This window comes from Callorhinchus milii, unplaced genomic scaffold, assembly GCF_018977255.1.
Source record: "Callorhinchus milii isolate IMCB2004 unplaced genomic scaffold, IMCB_Cmil_1.0 Scaffold12, whole genome shotgun sequence".
Lineage (NCBI taxonomy): Eukaryota > Metazoa > Chordata > Chondrichthyes > Chimaeriformes > Callorhinchidae > Callorhinchus > Callorhinchus milii.
In genome coordinates, this window is record NW_024704753.1 from 6,272,062 (window position 1) to 6,297,431 (window position 25,370).

Consider the following 25,370-nt stretch of genomic DNA (forward strand, 5'->3'; position numbering starts at 1 on the left):
TTCCCATCACACAGAGGATACAGTTCGAGATTGTGGTCCTCACCTTCAAAGCCCTGCATGGTCTTGCTCCCCCCTGCCTCTCTGACCGCCTAATCCCCTACCACCCCGTTCGCTCCCTCCGCTCAGCAGGCTCAGGCCTGCTTTGCGTCCCCTGCCTTGCTCGCCCCACTGTCGGCGAGAGGGACTTCCGACACTCTACATCCACCCTCTGGAACTCCATCCCGCAGTCCATCCGTCTCACCCACTCCCTTGCCATATTCAAGACCCTCCTCTTCAACCATGCTATTGATCTCCCTGCTTCCCCCCATCCCCCACCCCAACTCTTGTCTGTCCAGCGCCTTGGGACATCCTCCCGAGGTGAAAGGCTCTATACAAATGTAATTTTGTTGTTGTTGTTGTTGCTGTTGATCCCAGAGCTTCTCGTAGACTTTGGCAAGAATGAAGCAAATGTGGAATGAACAATTTCCTGTTGAGGCCACTGATGCTGGAAGGGATTTCCTCATCTCAGTTCCCGTGCTTGTTGCCACTCTGATAGGCAATGGCCAGGGCTGCTGAACCAAGCAAAATCCTTTTAACATTGTTAGTCTCACGGAAGTAGTTTGGGTGGAGGGAGGGGGAAGAGAAGAGACAGGACAGGAACCTATAACAAACAAGGGATTTTGGAATCTGCACAACAATATCAAAGCTGTCAACTCCTCAGCTGTTCAGTGGACTGTGGTTGTGATGCTGAATAATTCACGTCGCACTTTATGTCTCTCGTCCACAAGCTTTACTTTGCGGCTCTGATTTGCACGTAAGATTAAAATCTGGCCTGAAGAAAAATATTCTGCTGATGTTCACTTTCCTTCCACAACCACGCCCCCCACCTTTAATTAGACTCTTGCAACCTGGGGGACATACATTAATGTGAGGTTCTTTTATTATTTTGTTCATTAGTTCATTTTCACAGTGCCTTTTCTGTGTGTCAGGAAAGTTCTTTTTGCAGCAAACAGTTGTGGATTGAGTGACCAAATTGTTATTGTTTTTTTTTCTTGAGGGATTATTATCATTATTATTATTATTAACTCCGCTCCATGTTCAAAATTCAACTTTCCTAATCAATTGGTGCCAAAACCTTATTTTGGCAGCAATTAGAATAGGAAACAATTGCAAGAGACCAGGGAATTCCTCTCAAACCAGGTTCTGTTTTCTTTTTCAACCTATAAGTGTTTGCATCTAATCTTTGCTTGTGTTTTGCTCTCTGGCAGCTGTTACGCAGGACGATTCCCAGCTGAAAATGTTTTCTGAGTTGAGAGTTGAATACGTGTAGCGTTGGATGATCAAAGATGCAGGACTGAAGTTTCATTTGATCTCTGGAAAGAAAACAGCTACCAATTTCCAACTAAAATCAAGTTGAAGGAACGATGAGTTGTTCCAGGCTTGAATGCGCTCACCATGGCAATTTCTTCTACGGTGAGCACTGTGTTGCTCTTATTCTCTACACAATGTTCTGTGGAGAGCCTTAGAATATAGCTTTTTTTAATGCTTTTTAATATAGCTTTTTAATGCTCTATGTATATTCGTTTGGTTAATTGCTCCAAAACATGACTGTAGTTAGTTTACTGATTAGATGAAGAGCTTCTTTTCATAACTATAGTTTTCGTTATTCGTTCGCAAACAACTCATTGGACCAATGTGTGACCTTAGCATTTGGTTTGACTCTCAGCTCTTTCCTTCCTCACGTGCTCTCCCTACTTTCTACATCTTCACCACATTGTGGAGTCCTGTAGCTCAGTGGTTAAAGCACTCGCTTCGCAAACGAGAGGAGCTGGGTTTGATTCCCCAGCCGGGTAAAAAGTTGGGCAAGTTTCCTTAGAGTTTCTTTTCTGGGGGTAATAATCCCTTCAAAAAAATAATAATAATAATTGGTCACTTAATCCACGACTGTTTGTGAGACACTGCTGTGTGCAATTGGCTGCCACGTTTTGACCACAAAATATGCACTTTGCAGTATGTTCTGTGAAGCGCTTTGCCCCAACCCTCTGGACTCTTTCCTTAAGTCGCTCAGATCTGGCTGTTTGACTGTACCTATGCTTCCACCTCTCCTTTTTGCCTCCCCTTTGGTTTGGCAACTTCATCCCGTTGCAATTAATTAATCGGGATAAACGAGAGGTCCAGTCTGACCAGACCGTGGCTCACAGCATTGGGGGGTGAGAGGGAGGGGTTTGTCCATACTTATGCCATCACATCACACCAATAAATATTTGTAGTTAGTGCAGTCAATATTATTGATGCACCTGTGTAAATCCTGCTCCTTCATTTTAAGATCCTCTCTCTTCTGACATGTCTGTGCTGGTCTTTGGAGGGGCGGGAGGGAGGCATATAACTAATAATAAATCTTATTGCATTGCTGAGACATTACAAAGTGCTTTGCAGGATATTCTGTAAAGTGGTATGACTGTGTGTTTTGTGAGTTTAAAATCAGTTTGTGCCATGCTCTCATTGAATCAGACCCCGGATCACTTCAAGCCAAAAAGGAGTTTTGAAGGAGGAAATGGAGTGATGACCCCTGGTTATCTCGGTGTCATTAATCGTTGTCTGCAGACACACAAGGAGATCCAGCCCTTGATTAGCATCCCAAACTATTATTTTTATAGAAAAGTATATGTGCTGTGGAAAGAAAATAACCAATCTGCTCATATTCACTCTTATGAAAACAATATGCAAGCATTCTAAGCAGGCTAGGGGCTGTTAATGGCCCATTGAATGACATTGCCTTCATCGTGCAAAGGGAGGATTGCTTCCCATCTCTGAGTAGCACAGTAGTTGCAGTTTGGGATGGGGGTGAACTTCCATGGCTTACAGGGTGAGGTATAGAGCAAGGATGTCCTTTGTTTCCTAATTCTGTGGTGCCTGGTTAAATGCCTCCCCATCGAGTCTCTGCTGAAGACATACTCCACAACTGGGTCTGGTGGATTGTGGGTTCCTGGACGCTGTAGCCAACCCTCTTCCTAAGCTATTATCGACACCTTGTGCTTGTTCCCTCTGTGCATCTCCTGTCACGCAGCATCATTGAACTTTCCATTGTAGTCTTTAATTGCAGAGTTCCCAGTCTGGCAGTGAGGAGGGATTCATTGTGAGGTTTTGCTTGATGATTTTTCCTCTTGACCTGAGGTTCCCTTCAAATTCATTCATCATTTTTTTTATTGAATCAAACCTTCTTGCAGGATAACTTAGGCTCTGTTACAGTTGGATAAGTTAAAAGGTCATAACTGTTGCGGTTAGTCTCTCTTTGTCTCCCCGCTTAGCAGGGTTGCTGGTGGCACAATGAGTTGGCCATTTATCCGGTTAGTTTGACACCCAGTGTACTAAAGCCACTGCACTGCCATTCCCCCCCATGTAAATTAGGCCAAATTATCCACCAGAGCTTTCCTGTTTGAAATTATAGCTACTCATATAAACTGTCCCATTTTACATTTTGCCCTACAGGTTTTATCCCTCCTTTAGGTCTTCTCCACAGAGGAAGTGATTGTACTCAACTTGTGAATTATCCCAGTGCTTTCCGTTTAACTTTAGGACTCTGATATACGGGTTGAATTTTAAACAAATGTGTAAATGCTTCATTTGTTGCTAATTGCATGACTAAGAATGCTTGCAATTCTTTCTGCATAAACACTTTTACTCATGGTTTGCAAAAGTCCAATAGATCCCAGTGTTTGCACATGCTTTGTACAACTTGCCCGATTTCCTTTCCGCACCCCCCCACCACCTCGTGCAATGCCCTAAGGATGCTGCTGTGATTCTGGGATTGTTACTGTGCTGGGAAAAAGTGAGGTTCAGTGTAACCAGCGCCTGCTGGCTGTAGATCCTTGCTTGATTAACTCATCATATAATTGTTAAGCTTTCTTTACAGACAGCATCATACATCAACTGTAAGGAACTCACTAAGAGAAATTTAACAGCCCTACAAACAATTGGGGAGAAAGTCCTCCTATTTATGCAGCATTTCAGAATGTCCAGTATTTGCCACATTGTTGAATTAAGTCTTAACTTCAAAGTCATTCTTGAAAGAAAATGTATTTAATTAAGAATTTGCCAAATTCTGGGTGCCCTAAAATGCTAGATCTTTGAAACAGTTCCTTAAAAAATAAGCAACAATAAGTTATCTCTGACTGTTAAACCTGTTCACTTTCTGCATGTAACAATGATCACTGAGTTCACATGGCAATCGGCTATTGAGGCGTGCATGACTAGACCAGTCCTTTTTGTTTTAAACATTGTACTAAATGGTAATACACTTATTTTAAAAATTGCCCAATTTTCTACCCTCCTCCTGATTCTTTTCCCTCTCTATCTCCACAAATGTAGCCATTTCACTTCACAGCAATCGCATATGAAAAGATTTGAGAGATTTCAACATCATAAGTGCTATATGAAATGCAAGGATTGTGGTTTACTGGAGCATGGATTCATGGTCACTGGGCATTCTCCAAATGGCCATTATTCACATGTGAATCTTGACAACCACATGAACATCATTACCAATCTTGCTCTTGACACCTATTCGTGTCAATCCAATGCCTGTTGGAGTTGCTGGATAATAATAATAATAATAATCCTTGCATTTGATATAGCGCTTTTCACGTCGGGAGGACGTCCCAAAGCGCTTCACAGAACACACTGTAAAGTGAATTGACTGTATATTTGTGGGCGAACGCGGCAGCCAATTGCGCACAGCAATGTCCCACAAACAGTCGTAGATTGAAAATGACCAATTTATTATTGTTTTTGGTTTTGGAGGGATTATTATTAGGCTCTGTGTGGAGTAAGGAAACTTGCCCAAGGTTTCACCCTCTGCCTGGAATTGAACTCAGGTCTCTCGCTTGCAAAGCGAGTGCTCTAACCACTGAGCTACAGGACTCCACAATAATCTCTGGCTAATTTTCCCACCTCTAACTCAGGGGATCAAGGTTAGCATTCCACCTGCTGCTCCAGCTGGGATCAGCTAACTCTACACAGACCAAGTGGAACCTGCGATCTACAGAGTACTTCTAAACTCATCATTGCCTTAAACTAAATTCCTCTGCACAGTACTGGGGCTGCTGTCATCTTGCCACTATCTGTCTTCTCTGGTACTGACACTGACTGACAGGAGAAAAGGTTCAACTGTAGTAAATTGTGTCCTCTAATCATTTTCGGTTCCCACCCTTCCATATCACTGGAAAAGACCCGAAATGCTGTACCTTGTATTTTTAAAGAGCTTCAGTGTAAATACTATGAACTGCATCATTCATATTTAATTTTAAGTCTGCAACTTTATAATCTTACCCTTGGCTCTTACTCTCTGGAATTAGATATGCAGGGTGTGTCTCTTGGGGGTGTGGGGAAGATCCAAACCAAACGCTGCTTCACAGTGTGTGCAAGACCTTTCTGAGCACAGGCTAGAAGCTTGCATTTAGTCTCAATACAGATTGCTGTTTATGACTAAGTGTTCCGTGGCCTGACAGTTCTTGCACTGGTCCATTAATGTGTGCAAAGTGCGTTTTACAATTATTCGAACGCAACCAGATGGGAAAAAAACTTGAAGCCTGGCAGGGCAGGACATAAAACACCGCTGGGCAATTGTTACGTCAGTCTGAAGTTTCCCAGATGGTGGGCAGTGCTACCAGGTCTGTCTCTTGCTTTTTGACTACTTGCCATATGCCCTTCCTTTCCAGTGCTCCATTCCCTGTAGGGTCTGTTTGTTAAGCCCACGTTTCCCCACCCCCTCGCTTGTCTCTCCTCCCCTATTCCTGATCTTTTACATTAATTTTACAAGAAAAAAATATTTCCTGCATGAAGAGCACAGACAAATATATCATTGTGAGCTGTTCTTTCCAGAGGCGGTGGAGCTGCTTTTTAAAAGTGGCAGCGTTTTGTTAACCTGCCTTGTTCCAGCCATTGGCATTCCAGTGGACCCAGGTGGACTGCCACAAATTCTGCCTACAGTTTCTGGATCTTTTCCTGAAACAGTGCTAACCGATGGCCAGATCATAGTGGGGTCGGGAGGGAAGAGGGTCAGTCAGGGCTTCAGCATTTGGAAGAGTAGATTTTAAGCCCATTAATAAAATGTTTGTTATTTGTAAACCACTTCTTCTATTCTGCATTCTATAGTAAAACATGGCTCTAGAGCTGTGATGTTGCTATGCGGCTGCAAAACAAAATGAGGGCGTTAAAAAGCCAAGGCAACTCTCTGAGTGAAGAATGAGCCCCAGAGGAGAGTTATAGCAGGAAAATAATCCTTGCATTTCATATAGCATCTTTCGCATCCGGAGGACATCTCAGAACAGTTCCAGGAATTTACCGGAAAGTGTAATGACTGTGTATTTTGTAGGCAATTGCAGCAGCCAATTTGTAGACAGCAATGTCCCAAAAGCAGCCATGAAGACATCACATTGGCATATATCAGAATCTACGGACACTGATATTAGGGGTGATTGAGAGTCAGGCAGCAAATTCAGTCAAGTCAAACCTAAATTGTTACAAAGCAGGCAAAACCGTATCCTGATTCTGCACACATAGCCTCCCAGCACCTTTACTGCGTGTGACGGAGCTCCTGCTGAGATCAGAGAGAATGAGTGTTCTAATGAGATTGTGCTGCTCTTTCATCTTCAGTAGAAGGCTGAATGTTGGATTTTGATTGAGCTAAAACCAAATAGAAATACTGGCAGCTTTCTTTTTTATTTTCTAAGGTGTTGGGGGCAACTATGTCAGAGGAAAACTTGACGTGCACAGAGGCAGAATGGAATAGAGGAGTGTTTAGGGGCTTCGTGTCTAGTACAAACGCCAGACAGGCTAGTTGGGCTGAATGGCCTGTTTCCTTGCTGAAATGTTATTTGTAATATTTTTGCATCCACATCACTGCAACGGGATTGTTCTCCAGTTTTGAGCAACTGGGTCTTAGATTTTGGAACAGTGGCTAATCACAAATACTCTTTTGAATCAATGGGATTACAGTATGTTGTGCTTATATAACATGGGGTGGGTGTATGGAGCAGGCATCGAAGGAACTGAGGTCCCTGTGGCTGCCACTCTATAGAGTTCTCATAACAGGAACAGACTCAGAAATGTCATGCATGGTTTACATGCTGCTGCTACTGGTTATTAGGAGGTATGATTTTACAAAATCATGCGTCAAAGAAACGCTAATTTGTCTCATTGGGACAGATTTATTGCCAACTGATCCAGACATGCCCTGTTATCATCCTAAGGTGAGAATGTCTCTCTCTCTCTCTCTCTCTGAATGAGGATGATTGAGGTGAGACCCTGAACGGTGAAGCAGCAGATATTCCTCTCTCTGCATGTGCTGTACTGTAAATTGATCTATACACATCATTGTATGGCCTCATTCAGTCAAATGCCTTCATGGTGCAATGTCTCAAATGTGCACCTTGATGGGATGGCTGGAGTATAATGAGTTTTTTTTAAAAAAAATCAATTTTTTATCACTTAAGCCTTGAAGTTTGATTGCTCCTATAGGCCATGCACATTCCTCGAGAGTGTCTGCAAAAAGAGGACTTTGATTCTTGCAGCAATGATTGAGGCTTTATTAGTGATATTACTGGAAAACGAAATGCATTTTGGAAATGCTAGAGAAGCCAAATCGCTGCCGACTGCGTTTAGCTAAAAGCTAAGTGTAGTCAATGAACTGATTACAGGCCTTAAAACAAGAAACCGAGGTGACCTTGTTCTCAATGTTTGTACAATATACAAAAGAGGGTACAGTACTTTACAGTGCCCATTATTGAGCAGAGTTCAGTTGTACAACAGCTGGGATGTGGCATGATGCCATGTCAACCAGGCAGCACAATAACCTGAGGAATGTCTCAGGTATTTATACCAACTTATATTGGCTGATTTTCCCTCCTCCTCCTCTTCCAGAACGACACTGACTCATGCTAGGTATGTTTCATCGAGTGCCAGCTTCCCACCAGTTCAAATGCCCATTCCTCATGAGACAGTGTTGGCATGCTGTGCTGTTTGACTGTGAGGAATATTGTACTCAATCCTGTCATGATCCTTAGAGGGTCCCTAGATGAGGAACAGTGGAGGGTGAGAGGACGCACCCTGGCGTGTCTGATAAAGTCAGGAAAGGCATTGTAACCTTTGACCCATCTTTGTAATTGAAAGGGACCCTGAGTCCAGAGAGAGAGAGAGAAGGGGGTTGGTGAGAGGTTACCTGTTGCAGGGAAACTCTGCTCTGTGACCATGTGTCTATGCTGGTGATCTCTGGGATTTTTCCTATGCTCATGGAAGTTTGCAACTACATTGTACTGTTACTGTCGTGTTCTACAAAATTCTCAGGCTTCAAAGAACCCCAAGCATGTAGACCAGTGCTTGCAAGCCAGATTCCTATCGTGACTCCATACGGCTGAAAGCCATTGTTCCCTGCCCTTCATTGTTCTTTGTCTTTTCAGAGGGATGCTTTCTAGAAGTACTACCGCTAATCGTTTTGTTACACACAGGGCCAATTTCGGTGTGAAGTATTTGTACGCTGTATTTACGAGGAGTGTTTTTAAATGTTCAAGGCTGTTACTGGCCTCAGTTACATCACCGCTTAGTCCTACAATAGGGAGGCAATGGGGTTGAATTTTAAAGTCATCATTTCGGCTCAATAAATCTGCGCTCACGCCCAAGGTATTGCTTTGAGTAAAATTTGTTGAGGAGAAATCTCAACTGTTCCTGTCATTGAAGGGAATTGCATGCTTTCCGATTTCTAGGTGTGCACAGGAAAGGCTAGCTTGTTGGCCACTGATGCTGTCTTTTCAAGGCAGAACCTGTCTGAAAGAGGACGTTTACCAACGATACTTAACAACAACTTGCATTCATAGAGTGCCCTTCATGAGGGATAGAGTCCTGGAACGCTTGACGGTGGTGGAATTTGACCACGAGCCAGGCAGAGAGGGAGGGGATAGGTGATTGTAAACACAATCAAAACAGAAGGTCTTTAAGAAGGATTTGAAAGTGGGTAGGGAAGGGGCAAGGTGGAGGGATTAAGGGAGGGAGTTCCAGAGCTCCGAGGCATAGTGGCAGCTGAAAGCACAGCTGCCGTTGGTGGAGCAGAGGGGGAGAGGGATGAACAGGAGGCCGGAGCCAGCCAAGCGGAGGCAGCGGGTGGTAGAGTACTCTGTAGACTAAAAGCACACTTTAACTGTTAACATGACAAGTAAGGTTCAGATGAAGAAGACCCATCAGCCCATTTGATTTCATGCTTCCTGAATACCCAGTCTTGCTGTTTTCCCCTTCCAGCACAAAGCTGTTTCATAAACGAGTCCCAGTGACCTAGCCTCAACCGTGCTTCCAAATAACTTGCTCCAGCTGTCAATTTCCTATTATGTAAATAAATACTTTATGGTGTCCGTATTAAAATGACTTAAAATTACCTTTTGCAGCCTTGGTGTTGGAGAAGATTTAACCCAGAGCTAGAAAGTTAATTTTTGTTAAATTGTATGAAGGTACTTGGGAAAATATAATCATCTATTCCTTGGTATCTTTCTTTGTGGGCATATGGCAATAATTTGTTGGGATTGTCGCATAAGGTACTTTTCACAAGTAAATAGGTGTGAACTGGCTGTTTGTTCCACTTCAAATGATTATAGTGGTACCTGGGGAAAAGGCATATTAGTGTAACCTTATTCCTGCTCAATTATAGACCAATAAAAAGTGCTGAGAATTCAGTAAGAAAATCCCTAATGAGGGTTGCTGTTTGCCAATTTGCATGAATGTAGGACTTTAAGCATTACAACTTAGCAGCGTTGTGTCATAAGGTTTCTTAATTGGCATTGTTGCTGGTAAAATTACAAGTACGGTATGAGCAATTAAAATTGTCCAATTAAAAGAATAAACACATTTCATCCGTGCCATGGCCTGCCTCTGAGCATGAGAGAGCTGTGGCTGTGTCTGCCATCGACAGCAGGAAAGTTTTGAGGACATCAAGTCAGGAAGCCAATCAGAATATCAATAGATTTCTTGAGGGTAAAATATATAATCCTTGCATTTGATGTAGCGCCTTATTCTGTCGAACTCCCCCCTCCCACCCCAAAGTCGCTTCAGAGTTTTTCTGTAAAGTGCATATTGTATTTGTAGGCTAGCGCACCAGTGAATTAATACAGAGCAACATCTCACATACAGCCATGAAGTGTATGAGTAATTCGTCTGGAGGACTGGGAGAATCTCTTGTTGTCTGAATTTAGCTGGGTGCTGCAATTGACCTCAGTACCACTGGGCAGGGGAAGAGGGGGAAACAGCCAGGGATGCCACTCCTGATTAATTACTACCCCAATGACCCTACTGGAATGTGTGCAGATGTCTAGTGTGGACAGGATCAGGCTGGGCTGTGTTAGCTGCCGACGAGCTCCCACGGGAAGAATGGGTGAGTTCCGAAAGGGCAGATAGCACCTGTGGAACCATAGCATAGCACAAACCTGCACTTTGTGTTTTGGAAGCGGAGAACATTTGGAGGGGTGAGGATTAAAATAAAAGGAAAATACTGTTAAAAAAATGCGAATAATGATATTGCTTTTACCTTTTTAATTTCACTGCCTGCAATGTAATTGAAATACACTGCATCGGAACAGAGCCTGGGAAGCTGAAGCAAATTTGCCTGTCTAATTAATCCTGTCTTAATGTTCGAAGCTGGGCTGTTGCCATGGTATTGATTGGAGCATTAGAATTGGTTTCCAAGGGAAGGTTGTCGTTCCTCACCATCTCTAATAGAAATATATTAAGATCTCTTTTGCTTTAACGTGAAATTATTTGCCACCATAGTTTTGTGTGGATTTATTTCTGCTGCCGCTCTAAGGCAATCTATGAATGATGAGTGTGCATTGTAGGGGTTGTAGTGTGACACTCTGGGAGCTGCACTCAACTGCCTCATATTAATGCCCAGAGTCCTATATAAACCACTGCCCATTTTTCTTCATGTCTGCTCCTGTCACCCGTGGGTCTCTTTGACCTTTCGAATTCATTTTTTTCCCCCTCTCTCTGATAAGTTGCCTTCGACTGGTGCTCTTGTTTGAGCCAAGAATAGTGATAATATAACAGTCCTTGCATTTTGGTTTTGTGCCTTTCATGTTGTGACGACGTCACAGGATTTACTGTGAACTGTAGTGAATGTGTATTTTGAAGCTGCTATCTAGATTTTGCATGATATTTGATGTACATTGCATTAATTGGAAGAGTTGAGGTGTGAATAGTTTTAGGCCACCTCAGAAATTCATGCATTGTGTGCTCTTAATTATTATTCCTTGTTGCCATAAAATGTTTAACTCTTTTAGTATTCTGGAAAATAGATACTTTCTATAACTTATTCGAACAGTTCCCTTTTTGTCATGAAATATGATGGTGTGGCTTACAATAATAATAATGTTCGTTGCATTTGATATATAACGCCTTATCATGTCTTCGAGACGTCTCAAAGCGCTTCACATAATACACTGTGAAATGAAATGAAAGTGTATTTTGTGGGCTTGGGCTGGGTGGGGTTGGATCCAGGTCTATACAGATCAAACCAGGAGTAATTTTTATACTCCAGATTTGGAATCCAGATTTGACCTGACAGTGGCCACAGGTCTAGAGCTTTTCTCCCTGGCGGACATGGTGGTCGAGTGATCTGCTGTCGGTTCTCAACTACCAATCAGAAAAAGCTGTGTTTGGTGTGAGAGAGAGAGAGAGAGAGAGGAGAGAGAAAGAAAAAGAGAAGGGTGGAAAATAAAAGATAGCATCACTTGGTATTTTTGCAATAGCCTCCAATGACCCAGACGAGATCAGCAATTCACGTCCTGTGGCTAGTTGAGCCGTCATGTCTCGGTTGCACGAATTCTGCGGGGCTTAATGCAATTCGCGGAAAGAAATGAGTGTCTGACTGCGGAAAATTGCTACATGATTCATCATTTATTAAAGAGTAGAGAGCCGCACAGGAGCAGAACTCCATTTTGCTCCAGTTTGATCAGACTGAGCGAGCTGTGATTAGCTTCGATTTATGGTCCAGATTATGCTTGTTCTAATTAGAGTTCATCTACACTGATAAAAGTGCAACGGTTTGCCACAGAAATGGAACTCCCACATGCATCCATTGTCAGTGTAACAGCTTTTCGCTACCAATTATTTGCGTCGTTTAGCCTTATCTGAGGCAGGATTTTGTCTATACCAAGTAATTCTTTTTTAATATATGCTGAAGATATGCTCAGATTTGTTATTCTTTCTATTTCCATTGCGTATTACAATCGCTTATCAGCAATGACCAGCATTTGTTTTTATTCAAACAAAACTTTGTTTTTTTTAAAAAAAGCTGCTTTCAAAGATAAAATTGTCCACTCACTTCATGGTTGTTTGTGGGATATCACTGCCTGCTGAGTTTGCCTACAAAATGCACAGTGACGACACTTCAGTAAAATGCTGTGAAGCGCTTTGTGATATTTTGATGAAATAACAATTTGTGGTGTGTTTTGCAAATTTTGATTTTCGAATTTTGTGTGAGATTAATTTCTTAGGACCTGCTTTTGCGTTTTGAATGAATTAAGGAGGTGTCACCGCATTGAGAGACCCTCACTGTGGATATGAATAAAGAATTAAGAATTAAAATGATAATGAAGAGAGCAGATAATGAGATGTATCGCAATTGTGTTAATTCCATTGTTCAGGTTTCTGTCAGATTTGCTCTCGCATTTTCTTGCTGTAACTTTGATTAACAGTAAATATTTGAAGAGGGCTTCAGGGATTAAATTTGTTTCATTGGAGTGCAATGTGTAGCTACAGCCCGTGAACACATCCAGATGTCTGTTCAGACGTTTAGAAGGAAAATCAAATCTGGCAGGTCTGTAGAAACCATTTGGAGAAACTTCCAAATGAGAGGAAAACAAGTAGTAGCATTTATCCACAAGCAGAATTCTTTCCTTATCTGTCCAACTGAGGATCAAAAGGATTCCTCACCCTGCCATCTCTGTGAATTGGAACTACTGAAAGTGTTCCTCTCATTTGTCCCTTCACCCCCGAGTGTGGGTGTGGCCACAATGCACAAATCATTACCACTGTTGGTGGTAACCAACCAGACCATAGTCAGCAACAAACCCAACCAGAGCCATAGTCTCCTCAATAGTTCCATATTTATATATATATGTCTGTTTGTACGCACGCACGCACCTACGTATTTGCACACGTGTGTGTGCGCTCACGTGTTTTTGTACGTTCAGTGCTCTGGATGTGTTGAGGAACATGGCTAACCCTGTCTACCACGGGACAAAAAGTTATTTTACTTTTCTAGCCAATTCTGGAAATACGGTGGAAGAGACGGAGAATAAATTGGGCTTTAGGAATAATAATAATCCTTGCATTTGATATAGTGCCTTATCACATCTTCGAGACGTCTCAAAGCGCTTCACAGAATATACTGTAAAGTGAATTGACTGTATATTTTGTGGGCAAATCCCAGCAGAATGTGAGAGAAGACACATTGACCTGCGATCCTGCATCCTTAAATTCCTGGCGTGATTCCACACTGGGAGAGTTGGCATTGCTGGATGCTATTTGTACAACTGATTTAATCTTAAATCATTCCCCCACCCCCTTTTTTTGATTTGTTACCACAGGACGAAAATTGCCTTCCAAAACTAACTGCATTCCAGACTGTGGCTTATTCAGGTCCATCTGTATATATTGGAACAGAATTTCAAAGCTGTATATGGGGACAATTCTATCTTTTTGAAGTACCCACAGATGGTTACTTTGGAGGGGATTTTAGCATTTAGTTGATATGAATTCAGCAAAAAAAACTTTGGCTGCTAATGTTCAGCTGAGTCACATTTGAACTCCCAAACTTCACAGCCTGACTTCTGCATGTCTTTGGGAAGTTATTTTTACAAATACATTAAGAGGCATAGGTTAGTGAGGGTAAATGTAGGTCCACTTCAGTCAGAGACGGGAGAAGTTGTACTGGGGGATAAGGACATGGCAGAGTCCCTAAATGGGTACTTTGCATCTGTCTTCACCCTAGAAGACACAACAAGTCTGCCAACAATAGGGATGCACCAAGGGGAGAAGGACAGGGAGCAACGTGGGGAAATTTTCATTAGTAGAGAATTGGTGCTAGGGAACCTGTTAGCACTAAAAAGTGACAAATCCCCTGGTCCGGATGGCTTGCATCCCAGGGTTTTAAAAGAGGTAGCTTATGAGATAGTGGCTTTGTGTCTGATCTTACAAAATTCCTTGGATTCTGGAACAGTCCCCATGGATTGGAAGATCGCAAATGTCACACCACTATTTAAAAAAGGTGGAAAGGAAAAGATGGGGAACTATAGGCCAGTTAGCCTAACATCAGTGACAGGAAAATTTTAGAATCGTTGATTAAGGATGTGGTAGGGCGGTATTTAGAGAAGCACAATATAATTAGGCCAAGTCAACATGGCTTTACAAAAGGGAAGTCATGTTTGACAAATCTCATAGAATTTTTTGAGGATACTTTGAGTAAACCAGATAAGGGTGAATCAGTGGATGTGGTCTATTTGGACTTCCAGAAGGCATTCGATAAGGTTCCGCATAAAAGGTTAGTCCAAAAGATAGGCGCCCATGGAATTGGGGGAGCATATTAATGTGGATTGGGGAATGGTTAACGGGTAGGAAACAAAGAGTAGGGATAAACTGGTCCTTTTCAAATTGGCGGGATGTGACGAGTGTAGTGCCACAAGGAACAGTCCTCAGCTGTTTACCATCTACATCAACGATCTAGATGAGGACATCGAAGTTAATATATCTAAATTCGCAGATGACACAAAACTAGGAGGAAGTGTCAACACAGAGGATGACATTAAAAAAATGCAGTGCGACACAGATAGGTTAGGTGATTGGGCAGGTAGGTGGCAGATGAAGTATAATGTAGGGAAGTGCGAAGTCATCCACCTAGGTAGCAAAAACAGTAGAGCGGGTTATTTTTTAGAAGGGGAGAGATTGGAATGTGTTAGCGTCCAGAGGGACTTGGGTGTCCTTGTACACCAATCACAGAAAGTTAGTCTGCAGGTGCAGCAGCAATTAGGAAGGCAAACGGTATGTTAGCATTCATTATGAAAGCATTAGAGTATAAAAGTAGGGAAGTCTTGCTGCAACTGTATAGGGCCCTGGTGAGACCACACCTGGAATACTGTGTGCAGTTTTGGTCTCCTTATTTAAGGAAGGATGTACTTGCCTTGGATGGGGGGCAGTGTAGATTTACTAGGTTAGTACCAGGGATGAAGTGGATGAGTTACGAGGATAGGCTGACCAATCTGCGCCTATGTTCTCTAGAATATAGAAGAATTAGAGGGGATATTATAGAAACCTATACGTTTATCAAAGGGCATGATAGAGTAGATAGTGGGAGATTGTTTCCCCTGGTTGGTGAAAGTAAAACTAGGGGTCACAATCTTAAAATCAGAGGCCATCCCTTTCACACTGAGGAAGAACTTCTTCACTCAAAGGGTGGTGAATGTATGGAACTCGCCTCCCTAAAGGGCTGTTGACGTTCAGTCCTTGAACACATTCAAGATTGAGATAGATATATTTCTTATTGCAAAAGTTATTAAGGGATATGGGGATAAGGCAGGGTTAGGTTATTAGCTGGAGTTAGATTAGAAGATCAGCCATGATTGAATGGCAGGTCAGGCTCGAACGGCCGAATGGCCTACTCCTGCTCCTACATGTTATGTTACTGCGGTGCTCTGACAATTACCGAGGAAACATTGTCTGAAGCGCTCTGTGACCAGACCGATTTTCTAAAGGACCATTTCTTTTCACTTCTCTCCTCTCCTGAAGCCATTTGATCCCCTTTTCCTTTCTTTTACACAATATGTTGGCTAAATATTTGGCCATGGGAGAGGGGCCCCTTTCCCCCACACTCCGAAGTCTACTCATTTCTGATATTCCCCTGCAAGTCCAATTGTAGCAGCGTGGTTCAAAGCAGCTCATTCAGCACAGACTGGGATTTGAACCCGGAGCCTTTAGGTCCTTATGGTTCAGTTAAACACCTTCACTTGCTTGTTGGACTCCTCAACTTCTCCCGCCGTAGGCTGCAGATCCTCCAGAACTGTGGAGCCCGTGTCCTCTCCTGCACCAGGCTCTGTGACCCTATCCCCCCATCCTCACCCGACTCCACTGGCTTCCCATCACACAGAGGATACAGTTTGAAATCCTGGTCCTCATCTTCAAAGCCCTCCATGGTCTTGTTCCCCACTACCGCTGCGACCTCCTAAACCCCTACCATCCCGCTCGCTCCCTCCGCTCAACAGGCTCTGGCCTGCTTCACGTCCTCCCGCCTTACTCACCCCACTATTGGCGGGCCACTCTGCCCCTCCCTCTGGAACTCTATCCCACGGTCCCTCCGCCTTGCCCCCTCCCTTGCCTCCTTAAGATCCATCTCAACAACAACAAGGGAAGGGGAGAGACTAGATAGTGTTAGAGTTCAGAGGGACTTGGATGACCTTGTACACCAGTTACAAAAAGTTAGTTTGCAAGTACAGCAAGTAATTAGGAAGGCTAACAGTATGTTGGCATTTGTTACAAAAGGGTTAGAATATAAGAGTAATAATATATAATAATAATAATAATCCTTGCATTTGATATAGCGCTTTTCACGCCTTTTTCAACGTCTCAAAGCGCTTCACAGAATAGACTGTAAAGTGAATTGACCGTATATTTGTGGGCGAAACGCGTCAGCCAATTGCACAGAGCAGTGTCCCACAAACAGTGGTGGATTGAAAATGACCAATTTATTATTGTTTTGGTTTTGGAGGGATTATTATTAGGTGTGTGGAGTAAGGAAACTTGCCCAAGGTTTCACCCTCTGCCTGGAATTGAACCCAGGTGTCTCGCTTGCAAGGCGAGTGCTCTAACCACTGAGCTACAGGACTCCACGTAGGGAAGTCTTGCTGCAACTGTATAGGGCCCTGGTGAGACCGCACCTGGAGTATTGTGTGCAGTTTTGGTCTCCGTATTTAAGAAAGGATGTACTCGCCTTGGAGGGGGTACAACGTAGATTCACTAGGTTGGCACCAGGGATGACTATAATCCGGGACAAAATAAATCTTCACTTAGAAGAATATGGGTTAATTAGGGACAGCCTGCACGGATTTGTTAAAGGCAAATCTTGTCTAATGAATCTAATTGAATTATTCGATGATGTAACGGAGAGGGTGGATAACGGTAGTGCAGTTGATGTCGTTTATATGGACTTTCAAAAGACATTTGACAAAGTGCCACATGAAAGACTTGTAAGAAAGATAGAAGCCCATGGTATAAAAAGGACAGTGGCAGCATGGATCCAGAACTGGCCGGGAGACAGAAAGCAGAGAGTTGTGGTGAACGGCTGCTTTTCTGACTGGAGGGAAGTGTACAGTGGTGTCCCCCAGGGATCGGTATTAGAACCACTGCTCTTCTTAATATACATAAGTGATCTGGACTTGGGTATAGCAAGTACCATTTCCAAGTTTGCAGACGACACAAAGTTAGGTAGGGTAGTAAACAGTGAGAAGGATAGGAGCCAACTGCAGGAAGACATAGACAGAATGGTAAAATGGGCAGACACATGGCAGATGAGTTTCAATGTGGAGAAATGCGAAGTAATGCATTTTGGTAGAAAGAATGAGGGGAGACAATATAGGCTGGTAATACAATCATAAGGGGGGTGAAGGAACAGAGAGACCTGGGGGTTCAGGTAAATGAATCCTTGAAGGTGACAGGACAGGTAGATAAAGCTGTAAAAAGGGCATATGGGATACTAGGCTTTATAAATAGGAGCATAGAGTACAAGAGTCAGGAGGTTATGATTAACCTATATAAAACACTGCTTAGGCCTCAGTTAGAATACTGCGCCCAGTTCTGGGCACCACACTATAGGAAGGATGTTAAGGCATTGGAAAGGGTGCAGAGGAGACTTACGAGGATGGTACCAGGAATGAGGGACCTTGATTATGAGGAAAGGCTCGAGAGGATAGGATTATTCTCGTTGGAACAGAGACGGTTACGAGGAGACCTAATAGAGGTCTTCAAAATCATGAGGGGATTTGATAGGTTAGAAAGGGAAAAACTGTTTCCACTGGTGGGTGTGTCGGTGACTCGAGGTCACAGATTCAAAATAGTTTCTAAAAGAAGCAGAGGGGAGGTGAGAAGAAATTTTTTCATGCAGCGAGTTGTTCGAATCTGGAACGCATTGCCTGAAAGGGTAGTCGAGGCCGATTCGATAACTACTTTTAAAAACGCGGTGGACGGGTATTTGAGGAGGACGGGTTTGCAGGGTTATGGGGAATGGACTGGGGAGTGGGATTGATGTTACATTGCGCTTCTCAAAAGAGCTGGCACAGACTCGATGGGCCGAATGGCCTCTTTTTGTGCTGGACGATTCTATGATTCTATGAAGAGGGGAATGAGTTATGAGGATAGGTTGAGCAATTTAGGCCTATATTCTCTGGAATATAGAAGAATGAGAGGTGATCTTATAGAAACCTATAAGATTATTAAGGGGCACGACAAAATAGATAGTGGGAGACTTTTTCCCCTGATTGGAGAAACTATTACCAGGGGTCACAGTCTTAAAATTTGGGATAAGCCCTTTCGCACTGAGTTGAGGAAAAACTTCTTCACTCAGAAGGAAGTGAATTTATGGGATTCTCTACCCCAAAGGGCTATAGATGCTCAGTCCTTGAACATATTCAAGACTGAGATTGATAGATTTCTTGTGGATAAAGGATTAAGGGATATGGGGATAAAGTGGATAGGTGGAGTTAGAATAGATCAGCCATGATCTTATTGAATGGCGGGACAGGCTAGAGGGGCTGAATGGCCTACTCTTGCTCCTAATTCTTATGTTCTTATTATGTTCTAACGACAACAAAATTACATTTATAGAGCACCTTTCATGTCGGGAGGACGTCCCAAAGCGCTGAACAGTCAGGTTTCGGGGCCCGACACCTCAAGCCACATCTCAAAACCCTCCTTTTCAACTGTGCTTTTGATCACCCTTTCCTCCACCCTCCCCCATCCCAACCCCCAGCTCGCGTCCAAAACTCTGACTGTCCAGCACCTTGGGATGTCCTCCCTATGTGAAAGGTACTATACAAATGTCATTTTGTTGTTGTTGTTTACCCACTTGACGCTCTGAGGAGCTCTACTAAAATAAATCCCCATCCTCCCTGCTCTGCCCCCATATTGCAGTTTTGTACTCACAGTACTCACTGACAGTCTTGTTCTGTTTGAGTGAGTGTCCCTGGGGCGGGTTGCGGTGGGATTGTAATTTGCTCTTGTTACATCTGGAAAAAGGGTTAAATACCAGGAACAATGACTGAACTAATGGCATTCAGCAGTACTTTGATGATTGATTATGTTTACGTGTAATCCTTTTGGCTGTTTGGACAGTTCCACCTGATCAGTTAGTGTACAGTGTGGCGGCAGCTGACTGCTTGCATGTTTGATCTGCTTGTTAGGCTTTCCAATTAATTGTGGCTCTTATTTAAACTTCCAATCATATTCAAAACTTCTCCTGCTTAGTTTCTATTGATCCATCTTTTACTTGAAAGGTCAAGTCTAGCTTCTCTTTGTCAGTCTATTACAAACACAGGAGCTGGCTGTTCAATCTTCATACTGATGTAGCCAGAGGCTGCTTACTGAGTTCCCCCTCCTCGAATCTTGATGGTTTCTGGACTGCACTTATCACCGGAGTATGTATAAGGTATCACATAACTATATACTCACAATTCATTGTCTGAGGCACATGATTGTAATCTGGCTGTATCGCCATGAAGCTGGCACTATTCGCAAACAGTGAATAACTTTCTAACGCTAACTTCCCACACCTGGATTAAGAAGTTGAATGACCGCGTTATGTCCATTGCACAATGTTGCGTTCTATAATGTGGGGGTTGTGGATTGCAGCTGCATAATAGACCTAAATGCCGGCTGAGTTTGTTCCACCTTCTAACATTGGGTGCTGATCTGACCTCGGTAACTGATGGAATCGTGAAAGATGTGCTTGTGTATTGGAGCTCTTCCTGTGTTGAATTCAGTTTTGTTTTCTAACCGAATCCAATGTCCTGGCTTCAACCACTCCTCCTGGTAACCCCATTCCAGCTGTTAATTGCACTCTGGGTAAATGTATACTTCCTGGTGTCTGTCCTGAAATTACCCTTTTCAGTTCTAAACCTGTGTCCTCTTGTTCTGTTGTCTGAGTGCATCCGAAAGTATTCTTCTGGGTTTACTTTCTCAATCGCATTTAAAATCTTACGTCCAAGCCAGATGTATTACAGCTATAATATAATAATAATAATCCTTTCATTTGATATAGTGCCTTATCACATCTTCAAGACGTCTCAAAGCTCTTCATAGAATATACTATAAAGTGAAATGACTATATAGTTTGTGGGTGAAACGCGGCAGCCAATTACACACAACAGTGTCCACACAAACAGTCATGGAAATAAAGAGCAGAGAGAGAAGATGAGAGCCAGAGATGAGGAGTATTCATCCAGTCTACCACGATTCATGTTGGAGAGGCCTGTTTGTTCAAGGCAGCTCTTTATCTCTCTCATCCCATTCCCCCACCTCTACATTGCCTAAGTCTCTGCTCTTGATCTGGGCCACTCTTGAGGGCATGGGATGCAAGCACAGTATCTCATCGACCTTGCCATCACCCATTCATTCTGTTCACTAATACACCAGTGTCAATAAATCCACATGCCCTATGGATTAGTCAGGTATTTGTGACATATGTAGAGCATTTTTATACATCTCAGTAAAACCCAGGAGAATAATATTGTGAAAGAAACCGAAAAGGCCACTGAAGGCTGAAACATCTCCTTGGCCTTAAAATAGATGCCAGAATTCATAATTTTACTTCTTCTGTACTATAAATGAATAGCGTGAATACACCTTGCTGCCGTTGCCGATCTAGCTAAACTGTTTGCTCACAGAATTGCAATGCGAATGCTACCAGATTATGGTTAGGCTTCCTTGTTAAAATTAGCCAGGCTGCACATCGGATCAATTTCAAGATCCTCTCACTTGTTTTCAAATCCTTTCGTGTCCTCATATCTCCCTACCTATCCGACCTGCTTAGCCCCCACTCCACCACCTTCTGCCTCCGTCCACCTGGCTCCGGACTGCTGTTTGTCCCTCGTGCCCTTCGTTCCACCATTGGTGGCCCTGCCTTCAGCCACTAGACCCCAAAACTCTGGAACTCTCTCCCTCAATCCCTCACTCCTCATCTTCAAATCCAACCTATAGACCTTCCTTTTTGATCGTGCTTACGGTCATCTCCCCCCTCCCACTCCCCCTGGCTTGGTGTCAAACTCCACCACTGTCAAGCACTCCGGGACGCTACCCCACGTGACGGGTGCTATATAAATGCAAGTTGTTGTTATATTGTTTCCTTAAGGATCAGGATGTGTATGTACATGTGGAAGTCAAATAGAATTGCCTCAATAGCATTTAAATAATAATAATAATAATCCTTGCATTTGATATAGCGCTTTTCACGTCGGGAGGACGTCCCAAAGCGCTTCACAGAACACACTGTAAAGTGAATTGACTGTATATTTGTGGGCGAACGCGGCAGCCAATTGCGCACAGCAATGTCCCACAAACAATCGTAGATTGAAAATGACCAATTTATTATTGTTTTTGGTTTTTGGAGGGATTATTATTAGGCTCTGTGTGGAGTAAGGAAACTTGCCCAAGGTTTCGCCCTGCCTGGAATTGAACTCAGGTCTCTCACTTGCTCTAACCACTGAGCTACAGGACTCCACTATTTATTGGTGCATTTTGGGTTTATGGTAGGACATAGTCCTCTTAAGCTTTTTGTTGACTTGTGAATATTATCATAAATGTTGCATCTTAAGATGCCTGTGGTTCTGGGATTTTCATTTTATAAAGTGGCTGAATGCTGTAGCATGACATCCCCAGTGTCCTGACAGATGGCTGTTGATTTTGAGGCTTCTCGAACGAAACTACTTACATAAGCCCGATTTTATATTTTTGAAAATGGAGTAAATCTGTTGCCAAAGTGGCTTGATTGACGCTTTCCTTTTCTAAGATAGGGTCACTCTCTTTCTGGAATTAGTTTGGTCTCTAAGACTTTGCTTTCCGTAACATTTACTGCTCAGTGGTATGCCTTTCATTCCACTGTGTGTGTGTGTGTGTGTGAGATTGTGTGATTGTGCGTGAGATTGTGTGTGTGTGTGTGTGTGTGAGAGATTGTGTGTGTGTGTGTGTGTGTGTGTGAGATTGTGTGTGTGTCTGTGAGAGAGAGAGTGTGAGTGCGTGTGCGTGAGTGTGTGAGAGAGTGTGTGCGCGTGAGAGTGCGTGCGCGTGAGAGTGCGTGCGCGTAAGAGTGCCTGCGTGCGTGAGAGAGTGTATGTGCGTGCGAGAGTGCGTGTGAGAGTGCGTGCGCGTGAGAGTGCGTGCGTGTGAGAATGCATGCGAGCATGTGCGTGTGAGAGCGGGTTGGTGAGAGCGCGTGCGGGTGGGTGAGAGAGCGCCCGGGTGTGTGTGTGAGATAAGTGTGATATATGTGAGGTGATACACTTAGGTAGGAAAAATGATAGGAGGCAATATAGACTTGGTAGCTCAATCTTAAGGGGGGTGAATGTACAGAGAGATCTGGGTGTTCAAGTAAGCGAATCATTAAAGGTAGCGGGGCAGGTAGATAAGGCAGTAAAAAAGGCATTTGGTGTACTGAGATTTATTAGTAGGGGCATAGAGTATAAGAGCAGGGAGGTTATGGTTAATCTATACAAAACACTGGTCAGGCCTCAGCTGGAGTACTGCGTCCAGTTCTGGGCACCTTACTTCAGGAAGGACATTAAGGCACTGGAAAGGGTGCAGAGGAGATTCACGAGAATGATACCAGGAATGGGGAACCTTAGCTATGAGGACAGGCTGGAGACGTTAGGACTTTTCCCATTAGAGTAGAGAAGGTTACGCGGGGACCTGATAGAGGTCTTCAAGATCATGAAAGGTTTCGACAGGCTAGATAGGGAAAAGCTGTTTCCGCTGGTAGGTGTGTCTGTGACCTGTCGTCATAGTCTTAAGATATTTACCAAAAGAAGCAGAGGGGAGGTTAGAAGAAATTTTTTCACTCAGCGAGTTGTTCGAATTTGGAATGATCTGCCTGAAAGGGTAGTGAAGTCCGATTCGATAACAGCTTTTAAGAGAGAACTGGATAAGTATCTGGGGAAGACGGGTTTGCAGGGTTATGGGGAGAAAGCTGGTGATTGGGGTTAGTGAAAGTGACTTGTTCTGTCAAAGAGCCGCACAGACTCGATGGGCCGAATGGCCTCCTTCCTTGCTGTAACATTCTATGAATCTATGAGAGTGTCCAGGTGTGTGTGTGAGAGTGTGCGTGTGTGACTGTCTGTGTGTGCGTGAACCTTTAAACCAGCAGATTGTGATGTTGTCAGGTGGCCAATTAAACAATTAATTATATTTGTAAAGCGCCTTTCACTTTGAGAGACGCACACAAATAAACAATTCACTGTGGATTCCTGGTCTGGCAGGCAACTGCTGCTTAAACTCTGAACCTCCAATTGGTGGAACCATTGCTAAGTGGGAAGGGCTGTGGGCAGGAAGATGGTGGCAATGCTCTCATCCATTTCATGCTTAGATGGCTTGCCCACCGGGAAGTTTTCAGGGAGTTCCTTGTACCGACCATCCACCCAGTGAGACTCAAACCGGCGCTTGACAGATGTCGAACGAACAACTAATGACTGTACTCTTTGGGGGGAGGTAAGTGGGGTCTCCTTGGAGCTGAACTGGCTTCAAGATGACATATCTGGAAATGAACTGTCGGAATTGAGCCAGCCCTCTGTGGCGGTTTCGGTAGTCCGGTTCCTGAACTAGGCAGGTCCACAGTATTCCAGGGCACTGCTGATGACAGCACAACCTGGCTCATCAGCAGGATCTGGAAGGGCCGACTAGTCACTGGGGGCAGGGAGTCCTCCAACTCAGCTCCTATTAACCCTGCAAGCCAAAGTCCTAACTGAGAGGGTGGTCCTAGCTGGACAAGCAGCGGGAAAGCTTGCGGGACAGCGATATCAATGGCAAGCTATGCTGTTTTAGCTGGTTATCTCCAGCAGCACCTCAATCCACACTCTGGGGTCCCCAAATCTTGTGAACCTGCACTGAATACTTTCTGGAAACAGGATGCATCTCTCCAGGGAGAGAGTGCGCATTCCATTCGCACAGTGGGATACATGGAAATCTCCGTTTAGTTTTGATATTCTTAAGCATGGTGATGGGTTTCCGCATGTGTCAATCACCCAACTGCCCCCCGCGACCCCCCAAAAAACATACACCTTCCCAGGCATCTGCTGCTGTTCCATTATTTAGCTCCACTCCAACCAGGGCTTTATTTGAGGAACTTTTGGGTCCATTTGTATGAACTAGTAGAATGTGCCTGTAGTACATTGACACTTTCCATATGAATTAGACATTTGCTCTCAGGCAATATTGGCCAAAATGGAAATAAGGAATACAGGAGTTGCAACCTAGATTTGTGAAGAAGGTTGGGCCCTTTTTGGCTTGCAGTATGTGCGTGCCTTGCTTGCTTTCTGGGTTGTTTGAATGATTCAGATAGCATCTCTGTCAATACTGCCCTAGGAATGATACTATCGCAAGCATGGCTCACTTTTTACTTAAGTTATTGAGCTGACCAGTCAATGTTCATGAACATTGGAATAACATCAATCCTGCTGTTTTCAAAAGTTTGGGGTGTTAAATATTAAAAGACAAGTTTGTCTATGAAAGCTACTTTCCATGTAAATATTCCAGTTTCATTGTGGCGTGCTTAATAATTGTTTACTCAGGCTGAACCCTGGGAGTGAAATAATGAGAAGGAGGGTGTAGGGGAAAAGGGGGAAAAGAGAGGGCAAGACATGAACATCTGTGTAGACTGGAACATTGAGGGGAAACGAAATGGCAAATACAACAGCAATCCTTGCCACATTTCGCCCACAGAATATACAGTCAATTCACTTGACAGTATATTCTGTGAAGCGCTTTGAGAAGTCTTGACGACGTGATAAGGCGCTATATCAAATGCAGGGATTATTATTATTTATTATAGTATCTGATTGCATCGTTGAAACAGCTCAAAAGAGCTTCACAGGATTTTACTGTGAAATGCAGTGACTGCGTATTTGTAGGGGGTGGTCGATGTTTTTAAAATGGTGTGAGTGAAAATAGCCGTCTTTGTCTGATTCATGGGTTACTGAGCTTCTGAAGGTTACTCATTTACTCCAGAGTTGTGCAGACATCTAGCAAGAGCTGTTGGCCACCTTTTAAACTGCTGTGAAGTACCTAGCAATTTTGTTAACTATTTAAAATTACTTTGTTCCCTTCCG

The 25,370-nt window shown here is 43.5% G+C and overlaps 1 protein-coding gene across 11 annotated transcripts in view; it reads left to right on the top strand.

The window, feature by feature from the left end:
• The window catches only part of magi1b (membrane associated guanylate kinase, WW and PDZ domain containing 1b), a 232,553-nt gene that overhangs the window by 18,305 nt on the left and 188,878 nt on the right, over positions 1–25,370 (top strand). The window lies entirely within an intron of this gene.